Source organism: Ptychodera flava, chromosome 11, assembly GCF_041260155.1.
Source record: "Ptychodera flava strain L36383 chromosome 11, AS_Pfla_20210202, whole genome shotgun sequence".
NCBI lineage: Eukaryota > Metazoa > Hemichordata > Enteropneusta > Ptychoderidae > Ptychodera > Ptychodera flava.
The window spans coordinates 23,017,051-23,044,593 of record NC_091938.1 but is presented as its reverse complement, the minus strand read 5'-3'; the positions used below and the strand labels follow the sequence as shown (position 1 = coordinate 23,044,593).

General features: G+C 38.1%; 1 long non-coding RNA gene across 1 annotated transcript; it reads left to right on the top strand.

Moving 5' to 3' along the window:
* Positions 1 to 8,519: 8,519 nt before the first annotated feature.
* LOC139143853 (uncharacterized) lies at positions 8,520 to 15,037 on the top strand. The gene is made up of 3 exons (XR_011554678.1): positions 8,520 to 8,656; positions 10,761 to 10,981; positions 11,262 to 15,037. It is a non-coding gene; the product is annotated as an uncharacterized lncRNA (long non-coding RNA).
* The last annotated feature ends 12,506 nt before the right edge of the window (positions 15,038 to 27,543 follow it).

The window sequence follows — 27,543 nt, the reverse complement described above, 5'->3', positions numbered from 1 at the left end:
GGGTATGGCATATCTCTCGTTTCCTGGGTTGCTCCGTAGCATGTTTGCGATTGTCGGTCGTCAACATCCTTTATCATATACCCCCATTCACGTGCCTGTGTAAAGCTATGGGAGAAAGCGCCCTCAGATCCGTGCATTTTTTTTACGTATCACGCCCAGGCCCGGTGCCCAAATATGGGCAATCGCGTGCATTTCTGAACTATTTCGATTCTGGTTACTACGCGTGTTGCTATCCGCAAACGTTCCATTCGTACACAAAGCCAGCGTGAGATTAGGAAAACTACTCTCGAACCAGAGTTCTTATCGCGCGTACGCTAATAATCGGCGACAGCGCAAGGAATTGTGGGAAAGACACGCCGATAAGAACTCTGCGGTGGAGATTGTAGGAAAACGTCTGCTCGCTCATATCGTAGTTGCACGTGGCGACAGTGGAGCCGCGCAGGTGACATCGTCTTTTATTTCTAAATTCTGGTGAAATCCTGTTTATACTAAGTGCGTGCCTGTTCAGTATAAGTTACCAGAAACTGACAACACGCTTTTGCCCTTCTAACACCTCGATTTCAGCCTTGATCTCTGTGGGTGCGTTTGGGCGCACTGTTCTCAACACAAGAACGGTAGGCCTACTGGGATATGCCGAGCGAGCTCGATTCTCTTCGGTACATTTCCGGAAATAGCCGATCTTCGTTCCGAGAACGTAGAGAACACAACCCTGGTCTGTACCGGGAGCAGACGAGAACAAGATGGCGGAAGCCAGCCGCGCGAAAATGAAAATGTTAGTGCTATGTTGCTATCGTATGAAAAACGTCTCGGGATACAAGTCGAGATAGGTGAATTATTATTACAAGTTTGATCTTTCCAAACATGTGATGCTTTTCGTGTTGGAGTGTTGTCGAAAATTTTCGAGAGTAAACTATTGTACAAATACAACGAACGTCTTCAACGAAATATTTGGGCAAAGCACAGTTGCGAGTGGAGTGATACGTACCGGCCGCCGCGTACTATGCATATAATAATTATTATCACATGCACAAGCCAAGTTTGTCGTCTCCGAACAAAAAATACGGGATTTATTCTCTGGTCATTCTACGTCACGACAACCCGCGTCTATGTCATCAATTTTGGTGCGTCGGACCTTTTTTTTGTCGATCTTCTTTGTGCTCGTAAATATGTACACAAACAACATGGCGGCCGATGTTTCTCCCACGATCAAAAGTCATGTAATGAAATCGATATTTTCACAGACTACGACATTACTAATCCGAACAATGTAAACACAAGAGTGTACCGCCTGTATATTCCGAAGGAATTACGTGAATAATTTGCGGAAACAACGAACTTGAAGCTGGTCGCGTATACCGTGGGTTCCGTACGCATTGCAAACAGGGTCAGGCGCGACGTTTACAGTGTTCGCGCCGTCGAGATTCAGTCGATATTTGTTCCCGAAAAATAGCGTATCTTCGTCTGTGATAAAATTCTAGGACTATGCTATCTTTGAAATAGAGTATAACTTTGCCTACTTTGCCTACGTGTAGACCGAGAGCTGTCATTTGCTCCACACACGAACGAACGTGAGCGCTAACGCACACGACGGACGACTGGAAATGATCGACAACTTGTGCACGGCGTACTGATATTTATTCCTAAAGTAGTTCAAAAGTTTAAACACGGAATCGTCATGGAAAACTTATTTTATTTTGCAAAAAATAACGAATTCTTGGCTTGTGCATGTGATAAGTATATTATTCCCTGATATTTTTCTTCGTTCAGCTCGGAAAATACTCGTGACGTAATGACCGTGTCACCACTCGTCTCCGACTCGTGGTGACACGGTCATTACGTCACTCGTATTTTCCTTCGCTGAACGAAGAAAAATATTAGGGAATAATATCTAATTATATGCATAGTACGCGGCGGCCGGTATGTATCACTCCACTCGCAACTGTGGGGCAAAGCTTGTGTATGAACGATGATTAAAATATAGCGCTAGGCCTACCACTGTAGAAACAGAATCTCCTTCGTGACAGTTGTCTGTTGCCGTGGCTATAATTACATTTGTACCAAGTTCAGCCAAAGCGAGGCCGTGTCGTTTGGTCGTCAAGAACAAGAACAGCCATCGGAAGCTCGCCCTCGTCGGATGTTCTCCTGACGAGAACGGTACGCCCAAACGCACCCTGTTGGTCACGTACAGAACGGATGTTGCTTTGCACTTTCTAGAATTCTGCAGGTAAACAAATTACGTCATTATGTATGTCAATCCGCGACGGGAAGCGGCTATCGTATTTCTGAAAAACTGACACAAATCGCGATGAATTTTTGATATCGCACGCATTTTTATCTCCCAACCAATGTTAAATATTATGTAAACTAGGCCTACATATTTACCATTTCATAATGTATATGATAAAATCTTTACGGCCCTGATACGACTTTTGCGGCCCTTGGTCGTACGGCGTACGGGCCCTCACACGCTCGGGCCCTTCCGCCGTACCGTGACGACCTCGGGCCGCAAAAGCCGTATCAGGGCCGTAAAGATTAACTACGGAATCACTTATTCATGGTATATCTCCGTTCCAACGAAGCTCAGCCTTTTGGCCCCATTCGACTGCCGATGATCTGGTGATAAATAGCAATGCTCACCGTAGATTTTTACTGGCGCGGTTTTTTCGGCATGGATATTCGAAACATGGTGGCGGGTACATACAGTGAAAATGCGTTGTAGTCGTCAGTGCGTGGTGGCAAAGAGAGGGCGGTGAAGTGCCTAGCTTATGAAACGGGTATAATGTGGGAGTCTCGTGGGCGACAGTGCGACAGATAGTTTGTTTTCGGCGCGGTCCCTCTATCACCAGTGACAGAGGCCCTCTGTCGCCGGTGACAGAGGGACCGTGTTTTAGGGGAAGCAGTGAGATTTCCTGGTGGGAGGTGAAGAGAGTCATCTAGTTGAGCGACGCAAAATAATTCAGATCGCAGCGGGAGGACGTCGCAAGCAGAGTTCACACTAACTTTAAAATTTTGATTTATTCAAGATACGTTATATAAGAATTGTATATTTTGTATGTAAACTCAAAATTGGCCAGTTGGCTGCCCCTGAAAATTAAAACCGGCATAATTTGCTTCTAGGCCTTTATCTCCGCATGTTAATACACATATCGAGCGTTGTCTGATTTTCGCGTGAATGAAAAACATTGAAAATTCTGAAGATTTGATCGAGAGAAAAGTTCGGGACAAAGCCGAATCTTAAACTTTACAGCGCTATATATTATATTTCACTCTGATGAATATAGACTGAAATATCTATCGCCCGAGGGCGCTCTCTACTCTCGCCCTCCAGCGACAGATCTTTCAGTCTATGAAGAATGCTGGAGGGCAGTGTTGTTGTTGTTGTTGTTGTTGTTGTTGTTGTCGTCGTCGTCGTCGTCGTCGTCGTCATTAAGAACCCATAAAGACATAGAGGTTCTTGACAGATTACAAGTAACAAGTTGCAGGCCTGCATATTGAATTTAGTGGCAATGTGATGTTTCGAAGAGTTGACGATGCCACTATGGTCTCAGTGGCCAATCAACCAACTTGTTTCTGACAAGTAGAAAAGTTCCTCCTTGGCGGACTGCATATTATTTTTTTTTAAAATTGAAGCTCGTTTTGTCAGCCATATCAGTTGATCATGACTGCTGTGTTTCATTCATGTTCTCAAATGTCTTGGCAATGTTTTCAGTCTAAATATCTTTCCAGCAAGTGCTTTGGATATTGTGAAAGCAATTCTATTTCCTATCCAGGACTCTATATCAGTGTTTCGTTTTGTTTGTTTTTTACATCCAGTTTGTACAGATGGAAAATAATGCAGCTCAATGAGTATAGATACCGGGCAATTATGATCAAAATCAGTGAAGGTATAGTACAGGAATATGGAAACTTGTATTCGGACAACGAGAGAAAACACCATTAGGGTGCATCACTTGCGCGCATGACCGACAGGTCACATAAAATATATCAGACATTCACCAACTATTTTGATTCGTAACATACACTTCTCAGAGGAGAGGGAAGCATTCTTCAGTCGATGGAGAAATACAATAATTATTCCGGCAACAGTCTCATCCCCTCCCCAACAAATGTCTGGAAAAAAAAACAAAAAAAAACACGGATCATCGTCCTACGCCTGGCAAATATCAATGACCTGAAACAAATCTTATTTGGCCTCAGAGCTACATTTTCCAGAAAAGTTCTCATACGACACCTTTTGAAAGTCATAATACCAATCTACAATGCAGTGCATGTCGGAGATGTTACATGTCTGGTTACAAGATCATCATATCTTTATCATCTTTGATGTTGTAGAGCAATAAATGAAGCAGCACATTGAATTTTCAGAATTTGTAATAATACAATAGTTTACACTATCATTCACTGCGTTTGAATTCCAGTATTCTGAGACACCAAGTCAAGTAAATAAATAAATGAAAATGATCGATAACGTCACATAAATAATTCTGATGTATTGCAAAAGTGCTTCGTGTTTTCATGCTTGATGTTTGACTAATTATTTTGTGTGTGTCTGATGTGTTTGCTGTACTGATTCATTATCTTTTTTTTCTGTGTAATACTTGATTTTTTAGACTTTACATCAAGACATTATAACTTAAAAATCGTAATTTGGTATGATTGTTGATTTTTTTTACATTTTTGAAATTTGATCAGAATAATCAATTCTTCTGTATGGCCATTCTATAAAAAACGATATGTGTGAATTATATTTTGACCTCTTCTTTAATACCTAGAATAACAGCATAAAGCTGAGTGCTGCATACAATCAATGTAAAGTTCTGAACTCTGACCGTGCATCTCTATTCCTCTAAATAACAGAGTGAGTACCTATCATATTTAGGACAATTTTCCTCTTAAAGTTCAAAGTTTAATTGAAGTCATTTGCGTCTCGAGAATGAAACACTTAAACTTTTGCTCAAACTTTCCTCAAGCGCACTTTCAACCACTCTTTTTCAAAATTTGATATAAAAACCGGGGCTCAAATTGGTAGTGGAGATATAAATTACTCTTTTATCGATATCTGAAATTCAAAATAGCCACCATCGCTGTGTTATATCTAAGGGAAAAATAAAATTCCCGATTTTGACAAACCTAAGCCGGTAAACAAATTTATTAACTCTACAAACTTGCTTTTCACGTCTCTGCACGGATTTGTTCCTCCATATATCTATAATAGAGCTACTGGTTTGGTACACTGTTGACGATGATGTTTGGAAAGACCAAAATGACCTTACTTTTGTGTTTGACTATGACGTTGGGTTTGCTGATAAGCGACTCTGAAGGTTAGCAGGGAAGTCGACGGCGACGTACTTTTAAAGTTAATACTAGCAACGAAGTCAAGGGTAGTCGCAATGTAGTTGCTGATAAGATTATGTGAATACAAATTGATTAGCATAACCAATCAAAAATTTCTGCCAGAGTAATTAATCGATTGGGACAAATACTGCTCACACGATAGATACCCGACGATTGGAACGTCAAGTCTTTTGACATGTTGCATATGTTGTTCTCTGCTTATAGTTTCTTTCCTAATAAACCCTGCCATTAACACAATCTTCCGGAATTCGTCTTGCGTAAATACGTGTGGTTGACCGTCCTCTAACACAGAAAGTACTCCACTATTTTGCGGTGACGAGTTGAATGACGGAATAATTAAAGAAAAATAAATGGAGGAGAAATTATTCAACAGAATGCGTAGGACTGCAGGTGCCTTGGAAGACGATGGAGATTAACTTCAGTACGTACATGTAATTGGATTGGACAAGTTATCGCAGCACGGCCCGACAGGTAATACAAGACAACATGACAAGAGTAACAAAATCTTATTCTCTCGTTCTCTCAAACTCTTCACAAAAGTGAACAACTAAACATTTCTATTAAAATATCTTACTAAACTTTATGATTGTATCTTTGTAATTCACAAGCTGTATGTGCTGAACGAAAAATATCGGCTAGTGCTCAGACTTGCCTAAAGTATATTGATGTTTCATTATTAAGTAAACTTCCTTTTCTTGTCTGTTCTATACGTTGTCTCATCAAAGGTATACTGTCACCTGTTCCAATTTTACCACAGTTACCATGGAAAGAGAAAATCTAACCAATCACAGATTTTAAGCGGGTGGTGGCGCTTTTAAAAACAGCGCCCTTACATGGGCATTTTGAGTCCAAGGATGACCCCTTTGACCATATATAGGGATATTTAGATTACAGGTGACAGTATTCCAAGCCTCGAAAGTGACAGAATTAAACTTACACCCAAACTTTCCTCAATGACACTTTCAACTATTCTTTCTTGAAATTCAGAATGAAAATCAGGGATCATTGTTCAAAGTTTGCTACCGTAGGAACAAATTAACTATATGCCGATAATTGAAATTCAAAATGACCATCATTGTTGTGTTAACTCCGAGGTAAAATTATTTTTCTATTTTCACAAAAACAAAACAGCTAAAATTTTGTTACTCTTAGAGCCTGCAAATAAGACTACATAAGCATGATAAGGGACATATCAAAAACGGTTTGTAAAAATGTTAGAATCGAAATGTCTGTCCTCGGGACGTCTTCTCCCTTTATAGGCCTATAATGACTTCCTATACACACGCATCCCGTTGGTTTAGTGAAACAATGATATATAACTTTGATATTTTCGTATGACACACATTACATATTGCCGGAATGTTTTTTTTTTATTCAAGTGACGAAGGTGAAACTGAAAACTTGCTTTCTCGTACATTTTGCAAGGTTGCAAGGGAGAATGAGACAATTCAATTGTAATTAGGTGGAAAATTCAGGTAACGTTTCTTTATAGGAATGTCAGTATAGAAAAAAAATTAGTGAAAAATAAAATATTTATTTATTTATTTATTTATCATTTCTTCTACATGTCAATTATTGTAGACAACTGCTTGCTGACGAGTAAATAGCTATTGATTGTATGGATGTATCATTTGCATTTGTTTGCGAGAAATCAGAACTTCTTTGTAAACACCACAGTTTGATACCTCTAGACCCTCTAGGCCGTATGTAATCATGGTTATAAGCGGGGTTTTTTTGGGGGGGGGGGCTCAATATTTTCATGGTGAACTCAGAGGAGGCTAATGTAAAGAACAACAATGAGTGTCATCAGTTTCCCTTATCATAAATATCAATAACAACATCAATAACCTCTGATCCCAAACGTTCTACACAAAATGATTAGCGGAACCACAAACTTATTACATGACACTTCCTTATACTGTCGTTCGCTCATGGTCATGTACACTGTCTAAATATGATGTAACCTGGAATGTAAACGATCTCCATCATGATACTGTAAATGGTATTAAACGTCTCCCATTAACAATAAAAACAAACTTGTGAACAGAGAAATCCCCTTTTAAACCCTTTATATCGAGTTTTATGCGCGTGTCAGAAACTTACTTAAACTTCACTAACGTTGAAAATTGTGGTACAGAGGAGAATTACCGGAAACACCAAAGTATATACAGCGCCCTCTAACAGCAGGTGGACAGACCAGCAGGAGCTACAGGCGTTGGTGAAAGTTTTCTTCACTTCAGGAATTCAACAATTATAGAAGTTGCAGGACTGCAAATTGACAACAAGGGCTTCGTATAGCTGTGATGTTTCAAAGAGAGGATGTGTCATCAAGATCAGGCCAATCAGCAACTTGATGTTATCAAAAGTTTACGATGCCGATCGTTAGATTTTCACAATTTTCAAATTTTGCATTTTTGTTTTACAACCGAAAGCTGTTTGATTCCTAATTTACAGACATCTTGTTGACCACAGTGGTGTATGTATTGAATTAGGGAGTTTGTACACCTTTGGAGGGTCGTTCGGACTGAAAAAAAAACACATATACAAATCGGTGAAGTTATTTTTCGCGAAGCATAGGAGTGTAATAGTCTGAGTAATAGAGTACCGATGATATTTATGACAATTTTATCATTAAAGTTCAAAGTCTAGTGAGGTGATTTCTGCCGTCAAAATGAAAGACTTAAACTTTTGCTCGACCACTCGCCTTCGAAATCCAATAAAAATCAGGGCTCATCATGCAAATTATACGGAATTAGGACTAGAGAAACCCCATTATCGATATCTTCAATTCAAAATAGCCGAAATACCTGTATTATCTCTAAGGGGAAAAAAAATCCCGATTTTCACAAAACTAACCCGGTGAAAACCTTATTTACTCCACAAAAATCAAAAGACGCCTCGCCCATTGGTATGTAGGCCACTGTACACTGTAAAACCGTGATGGTTCTAATTTCGGTCGCCGAGGACATTGCACCGAAACACTTTTCTATTCTCTTGGAGAAAAACCTATTCTTTATTTCCATTGGACGCCATTCTGATTCGGTGGAAAGACTTATTTTATGAATAACCAATCACCGTTTCCCTAGCATGATGCATTGACAATGACAGGTATTGAATTTGCTCTGAAAAGTGGTATTGTCCGAATGACCTGCTTGAATTATTCGCTTGTCTTTTTGAAAGCAGTATTTTAAGGCGTTGACGTCTGTGAAACTCACAGAAGCGTATCCAGGCAGGAGTTAAGAGCAAATCTTGATACTTAGGGTGTACACGTCGCGGGGACTAGAAGTGGACATACAGATCGGTGAGTGACTTTTAAAATCATTGCGCTTGTCAAAATTCGAAATGAAGTCGTTTATTTGTAAATTAGAAGAATCTTCATGTTTTGTCGTCGTCGTCGTCGTCGTCGTTGTTGTTGTTGTTGTCAGATTTGTCTAAGCTCCCCAGAGTGGATTTATTCTTGTCTTCGACAAAAAAACATATTTTAGAGGATAGCTGTGCCGTTTGATAACTTTTTCTCTATTTTTGTTTATAAAGTCGTCTACAGTTTCTTGTTTTATTCCCAAAAGCAAGGTGAGATCAACAGTGTCCGCGGCAAGTCAAGAGTTTCTTGTTTTATTTCCAAAAGCAAGATGAGATCAACATGTACTCTGCCAGTACATGGGTTGACTGCTAGCTGTTATTGTCCACAAGTGAATTCTGGCCCTGACTAGAATTCAAATTGAAACACTATGTGTTTTCTACACGTGTCGAAGTTCAGTTCTGGGACTGCAGAGTAGGTGTTATGTTCTTATGAAGTAGAAGACGAAAATGTGATTGTCAAACAAAACAAAAACAGCGAAAAAAACATACTGGCCCTTTAATGCATTCTAATGGCGGAATGCAAGTTACTATTCAAAGCTTGGTGTCATAGCACTGGCGTTTTTATTCTGCGCTAATTCGCTCTCCTAGGAAACTAAATTCGAAGGGACTTGTCAGTATGTTCAGCCTGGGGATGCTTGGTGGATTATTTTTTGCCGACGTCCAAAACTGGCTGACCGCCTCATTCCAACTTTCGAAAACAGGGTGACCCTACCCGCGACAAAGGTAAAACAAAAAGTTGGTGCACTTTGACAAAACAGACTTTAAATTTGCAAACATCCAGGTATCTGTAATGTAATGGTTCACGGTCAGTCATACCGTCTTTTACACGTGCGTCAAGGAAGGACATGTTTATGAAACTGCTGGCGTGTTATGTTTTGATTGGCGTGAAGCAGTGTTTCTGGCCTGAGAGCTCACAAAGTAATTATGGTTGCTACGCGACTGGCAGTACGATGCCATCTCGTCGTATTTTTCGCATAATCTCGTGTAATTATCAACCACAAACCACGCGTGACCACAAACAAAGCCTCCAAAAAGTTTAACACCTTTGAAGCTCATTTTAAATGAAAAGCCAATAGTCTAGAGATACGACCATGGAACAAAAGGCATGCAAGCGTTGCGACTCTGTTTCTCTGAGCAAAGGGCACGTCGAAAACTGTGACTGAATGATGAAATTTGTGGCTACTATGGTGATTTTCCAGTTACGCCCTTAGGGCGCGCCGATATATATATATATATATTATATATATATATATATATATATATATATATATATATATATATATATATATATATATATATATATATATATAATATATATATATATATTCCAGTTACGCGCCTAAAGCATACAAAGGGCGCGCCGAAAAATGAAACTGAATGATGAAATTCGTGGTTGGTTCGATGTATTTTAGGCAAATATGATGCCATCTTGCAATTCAAAAAAACACACCGCTATTGAGCATTTCAAGAATATGGGGACTATTGGGACCATCCCATCACAAAAGTCAAAAAGAGGGTGACACCCCTATGAATCCACCGCCCCCGGCTGCCCACCGCCCCCGGCTGCAGAAACTTAGCAGTCCCTAAAGTGAATTCTGTAGTACGCCATGATGGTGACCTTATCGCTTGCGTTTAAGAAAACGTAAAGTTAAAGGCGATTCATCGAGTAGGTTAGCATTCTTGCCTCTTTTATCAACCTTTCATTGTCGAGTTCTGTAGGTCCGTCGTTACCATGTGAAATGACCTCGGGGTCGGCACAGACTCGCTTCCCATTCCCAGGCTGTTCTCATGTGATATCTTTGGTTGTGGCCTTGGAGTCAAACTGCTTCAGAAGAAATGATCTGTTAAGTAGAGAAAGATGCACTATACATGTGTCTCAATAAACGATTTAAAGTTGTATGTTTTTGGTTTTCTTTCTCAATTTTAGAGGAAACATGACTGTATACTTTACAACACTACCTTGTCCCTTAATTGCAATTAACAGTTCGATAAGGCGATCGAAGGCCCGTCCTAATGTGTGCCTTGCTTTTTGTGTCTCTGAACAGATTTGTTTTTCCAAAGATCTTTGATAGAGCTATTGGTATGGTACACTGCTGATGACGATGGGAAAGACCAGAATGACGTTACTTTTCTGCTTGGCTTTAACGCTGAGCTTGCTTATAAGCGACTCTGAAGGTTGGCGGAGAAGGCGAGGTGAGGTGAAAGCTTACGGTCAAACCAGGAACGAAGTCCCGGGCATGCGCGAGGACGTTGTAGATGAGATTATGTGAGTACATACAATGTTTATAAGATGGTCAATCTAAAATTTATCTCAGTATATATTTAATTAATAGATTGAGACAAACACTGCTCACACAAAAAGGCACACGATAATTGAAACATCAAGTGGTCTGTTGACATGACAAGTGATTTTCGCTGCTACAAGTTTGTTTCCAAACAAATTTTGCCGTTGGTGCAATATTCTACAGTTTGCCCCGCGCTCATAGGTATATGCGGTTGACCGTCTTCTAATACAGAAAATACTCCATTATTTCTTAAATTGACAGTGACGCGTTGGAGGAGGAAATTGAAGAAAGGGAAATGGAGGAGGAATTAATGAACAGACTGCGTAGGATTTAAGAAGTCTAAGAAGACGACGGAGATGAAAATCAGTATATGTTATTGGACAAGTTATGGCCGCATGTCTCCGACTGGTATGCAACGACAACAGGACAAATGAAACAGAACGTTATTCCCTAGTTCTCTCAAGTTCTTCACAAAATTAAAAAGACTAAAAGATTCTTCTTGAATATCTTACCAAACATTATAGCTGTATCCTTATTATTCACAAGTGGATGTAGTGAACGAAACAGATGTTTCATTGTTAAGATAACTCTGTTTTCTTGTCTTTTCTCTACCTTGTCTCATTAAGGTAGTCCGCGCATTGAAAGTGACAGAAACGTTCAAACGTTCTTCGGGGAAATTCTCAACCATTCTCTTTTCAAGTAAGAATAAAAATCTTTTTGCTGATAATTGAAATTCAAAATGGCATCATCCTGTGTTAAGTCCATGGGTAATTTTAAATCTTCACAAAAAATAAAACACGAATATTGTATTTACACAAAGAGTCGACAAATGAGCTTAAATAAGTTTAAAATGTTTTGGAAAAAATTGGGAATCCATTGTTTGTTGCCGAAGTGACTTCTACTTTAATACTGACTTCTTATTTTACCTGCAACCCGTTGATTTCGCGCCATCAACATCTATAACTCAGAAACCCCCTTTAAACCCCATTATACCGAATTTTATGAGCGTGTCAGAAATATATCGCTACTAAACTTGAACATAGTGGTAGTAAGGAAACCTTCGGACATTGACCACCTACACATTGAGCAGCGTTCTCTAACAGTCGCTCGGTTTAATCCCTGGCTTAACCCTATGTTGGTCAATGCGTGGTGGCATTCGGTGAAGCATAAATTGACAATCTTTTAATATATTGTTAGCCATGAACCCATCTGCAGCTACAAGTTCGAGTGAAATTTTTCTTCACTTCAACAGCAACTAATGAAGTTGCTGGACTCCAAACTGACAACAATGGTTTCGTACCTGTGATATTTCAAAGAGAACTTGTTTTTACCCAAGATTAAGTTTTCACGATGCCGGCCATATTATTTTCAGAGGTTTCAAAACTTGCATTTTTGTTTTGCAACCAAAAGTTGTTTGGTTTGTGATTTACAGAAGAGTTAGAGCAGTTACCCAGTTGCTGGCTGGCCAAGGCGTTCACTTCATGATCTACAAAACAGCCTACCACTTAGTGCGACGGTATTCTGATGTTCAGTACTTCAATTTTTATGTTTTCATATTTATTCGCCCACAGACTTTGAGCAGGTGTACAGAAGCCTTGGTATTTAATTAGGGAGTTTTTTCACCTTGGGTGGGTCGTTCGGACTTTGAAAAAATCACACACAAAAACTGGTGAAACTTTGCCACAAAGCATGGAGGAGATGTAATACCTTTCATACATATGACAATCTTATTATCAAAATTCATAGTCTAATTACTTTAAAGGTACTTTGCGCCTCAAAAATGAAATACTAAACTTTTGTTACTTTCCTACAGCAAAGTTCCAATCACTTTCTTTCAAAATCCGATAAAGTAGGGACTAACAACCGTGCAAATTCTAATTGTACAGAAACAAATCAGCCCTTTATTGATATCTGGATTTAAAAATGGCCGCAAAGACTGAGTAATTTCTGAAGGGAATAATAAAATTCACAAAACTTAATTAGCAGGTGAAAACTGCGTTTACGCCACAGGGCCCCCACTTGTATTTATGTTGGCCGAAAGAATACTCTGATTGATAGTACGGCTACCTGTTCCCGAGGCACATTCCAAATTTCTCTCTTCTCTCGGAGAAAGGCCTTATATCTTATTTCCATTGGTCAAAACTCTCATGCGTGGATGGAAAGAGTTATTGTATAAACAACCAATTGCCGTTTCCCTTGCACGAGTGCATTTATAGTGACGGGTATTGAATTTGCTCTGAAATTCGGTATTGTCCTAACCAGTACCCTTGACCCCCTTGCAAACTTGATGTGTTCGCATGACTTTTTGAAAGCAGTATTCTACAGGGCGTTGATATTTGTGAACTCACGGAAGCGTATCCAGCAATGTGTACAAAGCATATCTTCATGGTCAGGTTGTACACGTCAAGGAGGCTACAAATGGACAAACAGATTGGCGAGTGACTTAAAAAAATCATAGTCATTGCTCTTAACGTAGATGGTAATGACCTCTTTTGTAATGTAAAAGAATCATAATGTTTTGTTGTCCAGTCCGACTAGTCTAAGCTACTTAGAGGACTTTTATCTTGGACGAAAAGAAAATATTTTAGAGGATAGTAGTGCGTTTTGATGACTTTTGTGTTTTTGTTTTTAATGTGAACAATGCAACTAACAAGAACATGCGATTGACAAACCTAAGAAAAAAGTGAAAAAAACCAACTCATTAAGTGTTATAATTAGGAGGAAAATTCGGGTTGTTCTTGGAATGTCAGTATAGACGATTTTTTAGCATTGAAAAGTCAAATGATCACCTATTGACACCAAAATCATCCTCCTACTCGTCAATTATTGTTGACAACTGCTACAGGCTTTGGTAATATTTTTCTTCACTTCAAAAAACAACATATAGAAGTTGCTGGACTGCCAATTGACGACAGTGGCTTCGTACCTGTCAAGTTCAAAGAGATGATGATGTCATCACGATCTGGGCAATCAGCGCCTTCTTTCTTCCTACTAAGACAAAATTTCCACTGTGCCGGCCATATTATTTTAAGAATCGGACTTTTGTCTTGCAACCAAAAATTGTTTGGTTTGTAATTTACTGAGGTCTTGGTGACTACAGTGGTGTATGTATTGAACTCCGCAAGCTTAAAAATGGGGCTCCCACCTAGTGTATGTATATAGGCCAAAGGTAAACTGTAAGGTTTTGATGGTCCGAATATCTGATCCCGAGGCTCATTTCACCTAAAAACATTTCCTTTCTTCTCTCGCAGAAAGGGCTTATTTCTTTTATTTCCATTGGACACAATTATGATATGGTAGAAACAGTTCTTGTATAACAACCAATCGCCGTTTGCCTTGCATGTATTCGTTTACAGTACTACGTTAACGAATTCGCTATGAAATATGGTATGATCCAAACCGCTATCCCTGACCTGCAGGCTTGACTTACTGGGTTGCCTTAGTAGTTGAAAACAGTATTCTCTAGGCATCGACGTTTTTGAAACTCACGGAAGCGTATCCAACCAGGAGTATTAAAAAAAAACTTTCATAGTCAGGGTGTACAGGTCCTTGGAGGCTACAAGTGGACATACAGATCGGTGAGTAACTTATAAAACGTATTGCGCTTAACAAAGGTGGAAATTACCTTTTTTGTAAATTTGAACGAATCTTGCAGGGTTTTCTCTCGACTGCGCGATTGCGCAAATTGCGCATTTCGAGCCACTTTCTGCCCTTTAAAAGTTACTGACAGCGCGAAAATCGCGCACAAAACACAACAAGCAAATACGCCCATATGATGGTGACTCAAACGCATAGTGTAGTGAACTGTGAATTTGCTGTTATTTCTATTCAGAATATTCCCCCAGAAAAGACAAAATATCGCCTGTCATTCAATTTTGGTGACGTGTGCATAACGTGGAGTGTACGCATCGAAAAGAAAACACAGTAAAGGACATAGTTGTGCTTCGGTCTCCATGGATACTAGTGCCATTTTATGTTCATGTTTTGATAGGATATGTTGTTTAATGTCATTAGTAAGCATTAAAAATACTGCCCCCTCAAATGTCAAGTTTGCCCCCTAATTTTGATGAATGGGGCAGAAATTGCCCACTTCAGTGAACATGCAGAGAAAACACTGATCTTGAAAGTTTTTTATCTCGTCGGACTTGAGGCTATCGGAAAGCTAGTTCTAATGTGTGCCCTTTTTCATGTTTCTGAACAGATTTGTTTGTTCGTAAGTCTATTATTAACGCGATTGGAACTAATTGGATGTTGAAGTAATGTCTTTAAAATCTGCAAATGTAAGCTCATCTGCTATTTTCTTACGATGCACACTTGTTTTTTGAGTAATTTGTAATATTGAGACATTCAGCTAAAGGGTACCGAAAATTTTTGAGAAATTTGAAAAATATGATAATCCAATTATTCCAAATTAGTTCCAATCGTGTTTATTGAGCTCTTATACTGACGATGATGATCATGTGAAAGACCAAAATGACCGTACTTTTCTGGTAACTACAAACAATTTCAATAACCACAGTCAATAACTAATTTCTGTCAGCATAATTAATCGATTGAGATAAATACTGCTTACACAGAAGACATACAACCATTGAAACGTCAGGTGATCTTTTGACATTACATATGTTTTTAACTAGTTGAACATATTTGAAAATCAAGTTACCTTTGCGACAAACTGCCGGTTTGTGTTTTTTCCAAAGTCCGAACGAAAAACCCTGTTCCGGTGTACAAATGTATCCAGAGAAGCAGAAGCGATTTGCTTTGACAAGTCTGTGTTTGTCATAGCAGTACCAGGTGAATGAATATGATGGGTTCCAGGTGTAATTTTGCCAAGGTAGGGCAAGCCTCAAGTGCAATGTGGATGTTGAAAGAAAACCTGGAGTTCGAAGTTGACTTGTGCACTGTTGAATAGCTCTACTGTTGTTGATAACTATTATCAGAGTTTAATAATAAACACGCACAAAATACATCTTGGGAAACAAAACAAAGGCATCGTGCATGGAAATTCCTACGGCACCTAGCGAAGACATCACAGTCAAACCTGATCTGCCAGAACCTTCACGGCTGTACAGAGGGCGCTGCACCTAACACAGCGTATTTGCTCAAAATCACTTTTTTTGCAAATATTCATCCAATTTTTACTAATTTGTTAACCCAAGATTAAAATATTGGTTGGGTTCACGTTTTAGCATAGGGAACAGATGAAAGGACCCTGGGGTGGGGAGGAGGTTTTGTGTGCAACGGTTGACCTTATTTGATTTTATTAATTTTGACTGTGATATTTCAAATAAAGAGTTCGACTCCACACCGTCTGACTGTGTTTTCAATACCTACAATTCCTTATCTCCTCTTCAACCAGTGTACATACCACTGTAATTGCTCCGAAAAACATTGCCAACTTGCTAATCCGCTGTCGGTATCAGCGGATTAAGTGATTGAGTCAACACCACAGCCGTCCCACACGCATTAAAATGCGTGTGGGACGGCTGTGGTGTTGACTCAATCACTTAATCCGCTGATACCGACAGCGAATTAGCAAGTTGGCAATGTTTTCGGAGCAATTACAGTGGTGTATACACAAGTTTGAAAGGAGATAAGGACTTGTCGGTAATATATAAAGCAGTCAGACGGTGTGGAGTCGAACTCTTTATTTGAAATATCACAGTCAAAATTAATAAAATCAAATAAGGTAAACCGTTGCACAAAAAACCCTCCTCCCCACCCCAGGGTCGTTTCATCTGTTCCCTATGGTTTTAGCTTGTCAAGCAGTCGTAAGTTACGTGAAAAAGAAGTGTTAATTTATGCAACTGTATGCAAATCGCCCGATTTCTGGCTTCTCTTTTCTCCCAAATTCAAGATTTTCGAAGAATTTAACTCCACTGTGGCCATAGGGAACAGATGAAACGTGTACGGTCTGTCTCAGTGCTTCTGCAGGTCGCGCGCGTACCGAATTAAAGTTCAGGCAAACATTGTGCCATTTCTTCAGTAAAATTCATGGCTTGATGACTCCTAACTAAGTTGCTTCACCATCTCCTATGACTTTTTAACGAACTTCAAGTGTAACTATGACGAAGGCTGCAAAACTCGCTACCACGATCGCGATACACCGCCATCTTTAATTTTACCTAATGTGTGTATATCATACGTGCGTTGAACTGTGATCTGTGAAGTTTGCAAACATTACGCTCATCTCATGAACGAAATTTAGATCGCTTTAGTATATAACTTAAGTGAGACTTCAAAAAAAGAAACACTATTATGGAGCATATATTCTACTTGGGTGCATACTGTACTGGCCGACTTCTCTTGTATTCCGGCGGTCATTGTCAACTGTCAGTGTCTGTTTGTAGTCGATGCAGGATGTGGTGGTCGGACATTCCCACGTCTAGGTTTACTGACCCCTCAGCCTTTCAAGATAATAGTATCGTTGTAAGAGTGGATTTGAGTGACCGTGATTTGTCACAGTTTTCCTTTTCACTGGTAACGGGTAGTATATCACTGTTCATTTACCGTGTTTCAACTCGTCAATGTTGACCGAGTTTCGCCGTATTAACTCAGTGCCATAGCGTTGTACGCTGTACACGCGTACACTGGGCTGTACGATCGGCCTTGAACGGTAAGGCCGCGTTCAAAAAAAGGGGGGCTGGAGGAATTTAAGGGGATTCGAAAATTTTTGGGGTAGTCGAGGGGGGGACTTGAAAGTTTTGCTCTGCCTATAGCGGGGACCTGAAAATATTTTGACTCCCAACCTTTTGATGTCGTCCAATGGTTCTAATGTTTGTAATAATTAAACAAAATCTAGAACCGTTTTGTCATATTTTATGTCTTTAATCTCGAAAAAGTCTAAAAATGTATGAATGCCATTAAATTTTCGTAGAACAAGTTGGCCTTGTAATGGGAAGGAGCTACAAGTGTTGATAATTTTTCAATATTTCTATGCAATGTGTCATACACAGTTTCTTGGTGTCTCTCTACAGCATGCTGCTGAAAAACACAATATTCAGTTTATCAACAAAGCCCGTTTGTCTAAATATTGGTGATAATTGAATGATGCAAATGCACGGTACACGTAGGCTGTGTTGGCAAGCTGAATACTGGATAGCTCAACATTCTGTAGGGAGTAGAAAAAGAACACAATTGTATAAACTGAACAAAAATATTGTCAAAATAAAAAGTTAATACAACTACTGCCCTGCTACTACATACTGGCAGTGACAGTGATACATGTAGCTCTGACTCTGATGTAGTTTAAGAAGAGTTTCGGTCATAGGACACTCAATTGACAGTGAAACATACATCTACTTGTACACAAGATCCAGCAAGAGAGCAACACATAGAAGACTAGGGGACTAACAGTTACTTATGGATTTTTGAATTCTGGCATATGAGAACAATCAAATATTAGAGAAAAAAGATGGGGTCACCATACTTGATCTTATACAAATGTACGATGAAAAATCATTTTTCTGAAATCACTTAAAATCAATATATAAAACCATTCATTTCAAGTTCATGCAGTGAATGAAATTTTCACATCTCATTGTACCAATAACACAAAAGTAAACCTTTGAACAGTAAAGACTCTAATTTAAATGGAAAAATGTGTGACTAAATGGAATCTTTTATTTTTTTATCAAATTTGCCATTATTACACCCAAAATTTCTGAGATTAAAACATTAATTTCATGGAATATTTTAACCTTCCAGTATTGTCAATTGTGTAAAACATTTTATAAGTGGCATCTAAGTTGTATATGTCTTGCACTTTTGAAAAAAAAAATCGGTAGGTCACTGTGTTCATTTTTTCACAATTTGGTTAAACGTAGCTAGGAATACACAATTTTCATGCTCTCTCATGATTGTCATTTTGTGTGATTTTCAGCTGGTGCCATTATGGACTGGCCAGAGTTGGATAAACTCAAGTCGGCTTAGACTGAAAAATCCAAAAAGTTCACTGATGCATTTAAAAATGAATCAATTTAAGAATTTCAGAACTTGCCCTAGGTATATGGCTCCACAACCTGCTGATAAGAGGTAGTGTTGAACATTTGCGAGCAGAACGACACATTACATGTTTTTATTTCTCTGCGTGCATTCCTATTAAATATGCGGCTATATGGTAATTTTTTTGGGGGGACTTGAAAATTTGTGAGGGTATTGAGGGGGACTTGAAAATTTTCGAGGGTATTGGGGGGGATCTGAAAAAAAATAAGATTTCAATCGCGATTCCTCCAGCCCCCCCCCCCCCCTATCCATTTTTTTGAACGCGGCCTAACAGCGAATACATGGCATCGTGAAATCATGCCGCAAATATTGGCGCACTGTCAGAAATTCACGAAACTTGTCACAAGCCTTGTTCAATAGCAAGTGGTTTGACACAACAAGTATTATTTTTGTTCAAGACCTGTATCAGTGTGTTTCGGGTCACAGCCTAAAAATAGCACACAGCTGAGAGGTATAAACCATCATGGCAACGTACGAATTCAGTTGTCAATTAGTATTTATTTCTATCATGCATAGATACGATGAAATTACTCTCAAAAGTGTACATTACCTCATAGCTTGTTCAATTTCGCATTAAATAATCACATTTGTGAGCTTTCGAGCCCATTTTCACGACCAAGTCGCTCGAACGACGTGTATTCCGGCATATTGCTTGTTTACATTAAGAACGAGGATCTGCAGCCTATTGAATTATGCAAATTTCTATACCTCCGCTCAAGCTGAAAGTTATACTTAGGCCAAAGTAATTAAAATTATTTGTTTTGCGTCCACTCAAAATGGGAAACCACACAAAAGAAAATTAACACAATGTAATTTGATTGCATCAAATAAAAAATTGTATAAAAATTTTAGTTCAGAAAAGCTAAGCGGTTATGTCCTAAAATTTCCTATTCAAATACACTGTGTGTTTTTCATGAAAACCTTGAAAACCTAGGCGGGTGGGGACACTAAACAAAGAATTTAATTACTTTGGCCTTATTAGCATACGATAGACAGCCAATATTTCACCCAATTTCTGCGCAGTTGGTTCTTGCATGGAGCTAAGGGAGCGTTCAGTTATTATGGCCGGGGTGGGCCGGCAATTTCTTTCCGTGCATCAGTCAAAATAACTGAACTCCCCTACCCATTGCACCAAAAATGTGATGGTCCCCTTCTAAGATGATAAAAATTTCATGACATAACACCCCCCACCACTGCTTGAGTAAAGCTGCAAACACAAAATTATGTATTTAAAAAATTGAATTTCACCGAGAATGTTCATAAACTAGACATGGGAGTCCATGATAAAACTGTGAATATATTTTTTCCAATGAAAAATTTTTTATACTTGTGCATATACTCGTATAAAACTTGGATAATTAACACGATTGTACTTGATTATAATAGGAATGTTACCAGTGCATGTTATGTGTACAAGAAATTTGATTTTGGAATTTCACTGAAAATGTTGATTCATTATACTTTGGAGTCTATGACAAGTTTCTGAATATTGTGGTTTTTCAATGCCAAACTTGATATACTTGTGCATACATAGACATTGGAAAATTGACATAATTGTACTTGATTAGAATAGGATGGTTACAAGTGCATATGTGTTCAAAAAATTAGATTTTTGGAATTTCACCGAAAAGGTTGATTCAATGTACATGGTAGTCCATGATAGAACTATGAATTTTTTTCAAATATAAAACTAACAATATCTGCATTTATGGACATTAAATAATTTTTGTACTCATATGACTGATAGCACCTCCTGGCCCTTTGGTAGCGCTGGACACGTGTTTTCACGGGCCTAGAGTCGATGAACAAAAAACTCCAGCTTTTCCGGGATTTTGAGAACATGCTTGGGTATATATTTTCCGTGACAGTACCACCCGGGAGTACAATCTGGTTTATAACCCCCTTTGTCAAGAGCAAATCTGGCACCAAAATAATTTGCGGGCTGATTCGATGAATGTAACCTACAGTGGAACAATTACCCTGCGAAGCACCGCCTTTGATGCCTGCGTTAGCAAAGCAGCATATCATTGCACCTGCACCAACTTGGAAATAATTAGTCAGTATTTACTGTTTTCAATTTACGTCTGGCTGATGAATTAACAAGACATCGCGTTGGCCGCAATCTGCTATCAAGTATCATTATGCTGATTTGGAAATCATACGCTTATATTGAAAATAGGAAATAGAATTATTTTTTTTCAATTTAAATAGACTTTAGCATACAAATAAAATTGTATTTTTTAATTGCTTTAGTGACATTTCTTTGTGGTGAGTAGGTATGCTGCGATTTGTTATGGATTAGTTTTTGCTTTTGGTTTTGTTTTTTTTGTTATACCTGTGTGTTGCTATGCGATAGTTACTGATACAGTGAAATATTTCTTTTCAATTTACAAGTATTATATGCTAATTTTCAATCCGCCGCAGATGTCGGCATGACATGACATTTTTTATTCGGAAGTAATTATGCTGCAGACACTTCTCAATCCATGGAATTTTCAAGCCAATACTAAAATATCGAGGGCGATTTTCGAGACACTCTATCAAGAAATTACAGGCTAATATTAATGTCGGACGTACAAGAGAAACTAAAGGAAACAAAACGCACATATCCCATGGTTAATTTTTATTTCAATTTTTTACATGAATTACGAATTAGAAGCTATATTACCTGTAACTGTTGATGTTTTCCATCATTTGGCAGCTCCTTATTCTACATTCTTATAATTATGTGTGTCGAAATGTTTGGCGTTCTGTCAACACGACTGGACATAATCCGGCAAGAATCATTTGATAAAACATTAAAATCATTCACAATACGTCGTGATGTAAGCTTGATTGTAGTATTTTAACAACCATAGGTTGGGGGACGGGAGAAGGAGAACAAAATGCACTTATCTTCTGGACCAAAACAATGAAAATTGTCTTGAAAGTTTCAGTTTTTTCCCTATAATTGTCAATTCATAATATGACAACATGGGACCCATAAGGCATTGCAAACACCGTGTCCAATGTATATTTATTGATGAAAATTAAAACATGCTTATTATAAAGTAGATATAATGAATGTTGCAGCTATGTTGACGTGATGTATTTAGATATTGTTCATTAAATACATTGTTTATAAATAAGAAAAGACACAGTCGCAGTTTCGACGACCTTCTCCCTTTAAAGGTATACTGTCACCTGTTCCAATTTTACCACAGTTACCATGGAAGGAGAAAATCTGACCAATTGCAGATTTTAAGCGGGTGACCGCTTGTTAAAAACAGCGCCCTCACATGGGCATTTTTAATACCAAGGAACGCCCCTTTTACCATATATGGGCATATTTAGATTACAGGTGATTGTATACCTTTAAGGCTTCTTTAGTGTATTTGACAGGTATTTTCGTTAGTTTGTGCAATTCTTGTTCTACTTCCAAGAGCAATATCCAAATGTTCGAATGACGTTCAAATGTATGTATGGTATTATTTCTGGGAGTTAAACTCTGGTCCGGTTAAACTCTGGTCCGGAATAGATTCATTCCACAACAATAACTTTTCACATTCGGTATACGATGTATCGCGATGAAGAGGAAAATAACCCCGCGCCCTTAAGAGAAAACAAAATTAGCAAGCTCAGTTTGCATATTTAATGAACTTTCCTCATTAGGGATATATATCTGAATTGACTCCACCAAAGTTGACGGAACTTGCTATGTAAATTAAACATACTATGATACATAATTATTGAAAGTTATTTAACATTTTTACTTCACCCTATTCCAAATTTGCATATTTAATGAACTTTCCTAATTAGGGATATATACCGGGATTTGATCAAAGTTGACAAAACATACTATGTATATTGATAATACCAGGTTAAAACAATATTGAGAGTCATTTCGCATTTTCATGTCAACTAATTTGTAATTTGCATATCTGAGCTTTCACAGTTTTGCTTATATAGCTACAAGGACTTGACCAGAGACAATTGCACTTCCTATATAAAGTGGTTATACAATCACAGCAGTCAAAGAAGTTTTGTATTTTTATTTCAGCTACTTACATATTTGTATACTTACTGACTTAATAACACCCCCACTGCTTGAGTAAAGCTGCAAACACATAATTATGTATATAAAAATTTAAATTTCACCGAAAATGTTCATAAACTAGACATGAGAGTCCATGATAAAACTGTGAATATATTTTTTCCAATGAAAAATTTGCTATACATGTGCACATATGCGTATAAAATTTGAATAATTAACATAATGGTACTTGATTATAATAGGAATGTTACCAGTGCATGTTATGTGTACAAGAAATTTGATTTTGAAATTCTACTGAAAATGTTGATTCATTATACTTTGGAGTCCATGACAAGTTTCTGAATATTGTGTTTTTCCAATGCCAAACTTGATATACTTGTGCATACATAGAAAATTGACATACTTGTACTTGATTAGAATAGGATGATTACAAGTGCATATGTGTTTAAGAAATTAGATTTTTGGAATTTCACCGAAAAGGTTGATTCACTGTACATGGTAGTCTATGATACAACTATGAATTTTTTTCAAATATAAAACTAACAATATCTGCATTTATGGACGTTAAATAATTTTTGTACTCATATGACTGATAGCACCTCCTGGCCCTTTGGTAGCACTGGACATGTGTTTTCACGGGCCTAGAGTCGATGAACAAAAAACTCCAGCTTTTCCGGGATTTTGAGAACATGCTTGGGTATATATTTTCCGTGACAGTACCACCCGGGAGTACAACTGGTTAATACCCCCTTTGTCAAGAGCAAATCTGGCACCAAAATAATTTGCGGGCTGATTCGATGAATGTAACCTACAGTGGAACAATTACCCTGCGAAGCACCGATTTACACTTCTGCGCTTTGCAGACTAATTGACATATATTTGAAAAAGCCGTTTCCAACAACGCTAAACAATGGTCTACGGCCGATTTTCGAGGAAAAACCTTCCTTTCTTTCGAAAAACTGTATCATAGTATAGATAGTTAAATGGCCGACATGTTTATAAAAAACAGACGTCCCCGTTTCAAAACCTCAATATGGCTTAGTTGAGGCTGGTTTACGGCGATTTCCACGGAGCAGCAAGCTGAGCTTTTACCAGTTGTCACTCAATTTGCTTATGAATCTCTAATAAGGTAGGAGGTCTTTTGTGCCCGGGGTTTAAACCCCTGCGTGTACAATCGTGGTCACACCAATCGGAGGACCGACTCATATTACCTAAAACGTCACTAGACGCTTGTTGATTAAGCAAGTATCAACACAAATATGATATTCCGCCGCACGTTAAAATATTTCATGGTATTTATGCTAGTTGTTTTCCTTTATCGACTACCCTCACTCGACGACGTTTTTGCAAAACTGTTGCCTCCTGATGAAGATCAAACATATTTACACCGTAATCATCTATCGAAGAGCGATCATATGCCGACAAACGAAGTTTCTGAAAAATTGTTTCTTACCGATGAAGATCGTACATACATGTACTTAAATCGTGATGGTCTGTCGAAGAGCGATCAGATGCAGACACATTCTGCTGATGATGAGACACCGTCGCAGCTGTTGAACAGTGAGAGTACTAGTAACCACACTGGTCGTTCACTTGGTTCATCAACATATAATCATATGACAACATCCTCAACAGTCCGTAGCGAGGACAAACTCAACGTAATGGAGGCTGAACAGACGGGAAACAGGCAGCAGGTTACAGAGGACAGACTTGTGATCGGCAATCAAACCTTGTTCGATCAGTCGGAATTCGTTTCTACGTTAGTTCATCTTTCGAGGAAGATAGCCGAGCAGTATGGCTTCGTCACCCTACAATTCTTTAATCGTGGTTACTTAAACCTCACCAAGAGCTGGGCATGTAACGTCAAATGCATGGGAGTGTTGCCTCGGGTTGTCTTCCTAGCGACAGATCAGGATGCAATGGATGGTTTATCCAAACTGAACATCGAAATTCAATCGTTACTCCTACCTTTTGAAACAGGTTTCAAGTTGTATTTCGGAGAGATTCGTTACTATCGGTTCGTTCTCTTGAGGACATGGCTGGTAGTTGTTTTACTTCAGAGAAATATTCCTGTCACTGTCATTGAATCTGATGCAGTATGGTTTGATGACGCTCTTCCGTTAATCAGCAAATGCCAAGGCTTTGACTTAGTGTCGACACCAAACAGCTTAGGTGAAGGAGGGATTTCCATGGGATTCATATACATAAATACAACTGCATCGGGTAAAAGGGTATGGTTGGACATGTTCAGAAAATTTGGAGCGTACATGGAAACACAGGTTAACGGATCTGCCATGATGACTGGTCCCAACTCCGAAATGTTAATCCTTGAAAGGGTTATACAAAAGACTCACGTGAAAGTTAAAACATTGCCTCTTAAACATTTTGTGTCAGGTCTTTGGTACAAGAATACAACACTGCGTGAGATTACAAAGCCCATAGTCATCCAAAACAACTACATCGTAGGAGTTGACGCCAAAATTGGACGAGCGCAGACATGGGGCCATTGGTACCTTACAAACGACGGTCAGTGCAAAGATAATAGAGAACTAGTTAAATGTACTTGAGCTTAAAAGGAGAATGCTGATTAAGGCTTGTGGAGTCAATCTTCTTGTTGAGAGCGAAATCGAAAATTTGGTATTTTAACGTAGAGTTATCATTGGGATCCAGAAACAAATGGATAGCAATATAAAATGATAATTTCGAATAAGGTTTTGGTAATCCGTTCCTCTAGTATTAAACATTTCTCTGTCACCCGAGGTATTTTATTCTTTACTTCGAAAGAAAATTCTGGCTAAAGGCTCCGTGTGAGAAAAGTTTGGGCAAATGTTTCAGTCGCTAATTACTTCTTTGCTTAATCTGTACATAGTAGTGAATTGTTACTGTCGTTCAACACAATCAGGCCACCCTGCATAAAGTTATTAATATTCATGCGAATGCAAACTCTTATTCAGGTGTGTCACAAAATGTCATTACATCACGTTCCAATTTGACTTTGTCTGACAAATATGTGGTGTTTTTGACAGTAAATGATTGATCGATTTCACGTTGCATTCGAGCATTCGATGCCTTCTTATGTGATGAGCTGCCCGGCACCGGGTCAGAACGTGGATGTTTCGTGTTTGAAATAAAATACCTACGACAGTAAGAATAAGACGCCGGATAGAGAGTGAATAATGGATTCTTAAATACTCTTTTGAAAAAAAACACGAACTTTTCACATCAGTGGTTTTGGTACGGTATGATAGGTTTTTAGCTATTTGAAATGTACATTTTGTGCACTATGAATTAAATATTTTGAAGGTTTAGTTTGGTTAAGTGGTTTGTAAAGAGCGGTTCTTGAAAGCTTAAGTTTGACTTTCCGAGAAATGTATTATCTGAAAATTCACAACTGAATTTCCCATGCTTTTAGCAGAATTTTATCTGTGTGCTTTTGAAAAAAGTAATAAAGATAACATGTTTAAAATGTTGCATGCTGTAAAGGAGAATGTCAAATATTGCGTGCTTGTAATGGTGTATAAACATAATTTTTTTTTTGCCCCATTGGTGTTCGGAATGGATGCATGGTCAGCCCACTGATTGAAATTATCTCCTTAATTACGGTATATTATACAGGCTATTTTGGCGATGAATTTTATCATGTTTTAGCAGAGATGTTTTGATTGTTTTATGAGAATGATGCTGTACTTTTGACTGATATTATTTTGGATTAACACGCTTGCCAGATGAATTCAGTAGTATTGTAGATTTGAATTCAACAAAGGCTCAGTCATTGTTTTCTATGGAATGCCGTTATGCCTTCTTGGGTTTCTTTGCTGTATGTGATGGGATGACTTCATCATATTATAAGACAATGCCAATCTATTCTTACGTTACATCAATATATATTTTAAGTGTCACATTTATTTTATAGAGTAATATCAACATGTTATTTGGAAACTTTTTATATGGTTAGGTACTGTCAATGTTTAGGTACTATCTTTGTTATACAGTAAATATATGATTATGAAACGCCTTTACTTGTTTACGTAGTGTCAATATATAAATACTTGACAGGAATATATGATTAGATATTACCTTTATACTGTAAGGAAATGTAAATATATGATTACGTAATATTGATATATGATTATATGACGCCTTTATATTATAAAGTAATGTCAAAATGTGGTACTGTTAATATATAATGAGCTGATATCGATATATGAGTAAGTAATGCCTCTATATGATAAGGTTGTGTCAATATATAATTAAGTGATGCCAATATCTGATTAAGTATTCTAAGCACATATTGTAAAAAAATTATCAATATATGGAAAAGTTATGTTGATATATGATAAAAGGCGCCTTTACATTATGAGGTGGTGTCAATATGTCATCAGGTTCTGTTAATATGTATTTAGGTGACATCAATATACGATTTAGTTATGCCTTTATATGATAAGGTGGTGTACAACTGAACGCTTTTTTTCTTATTATAGATATTGATAATGAAATACGGCTTGT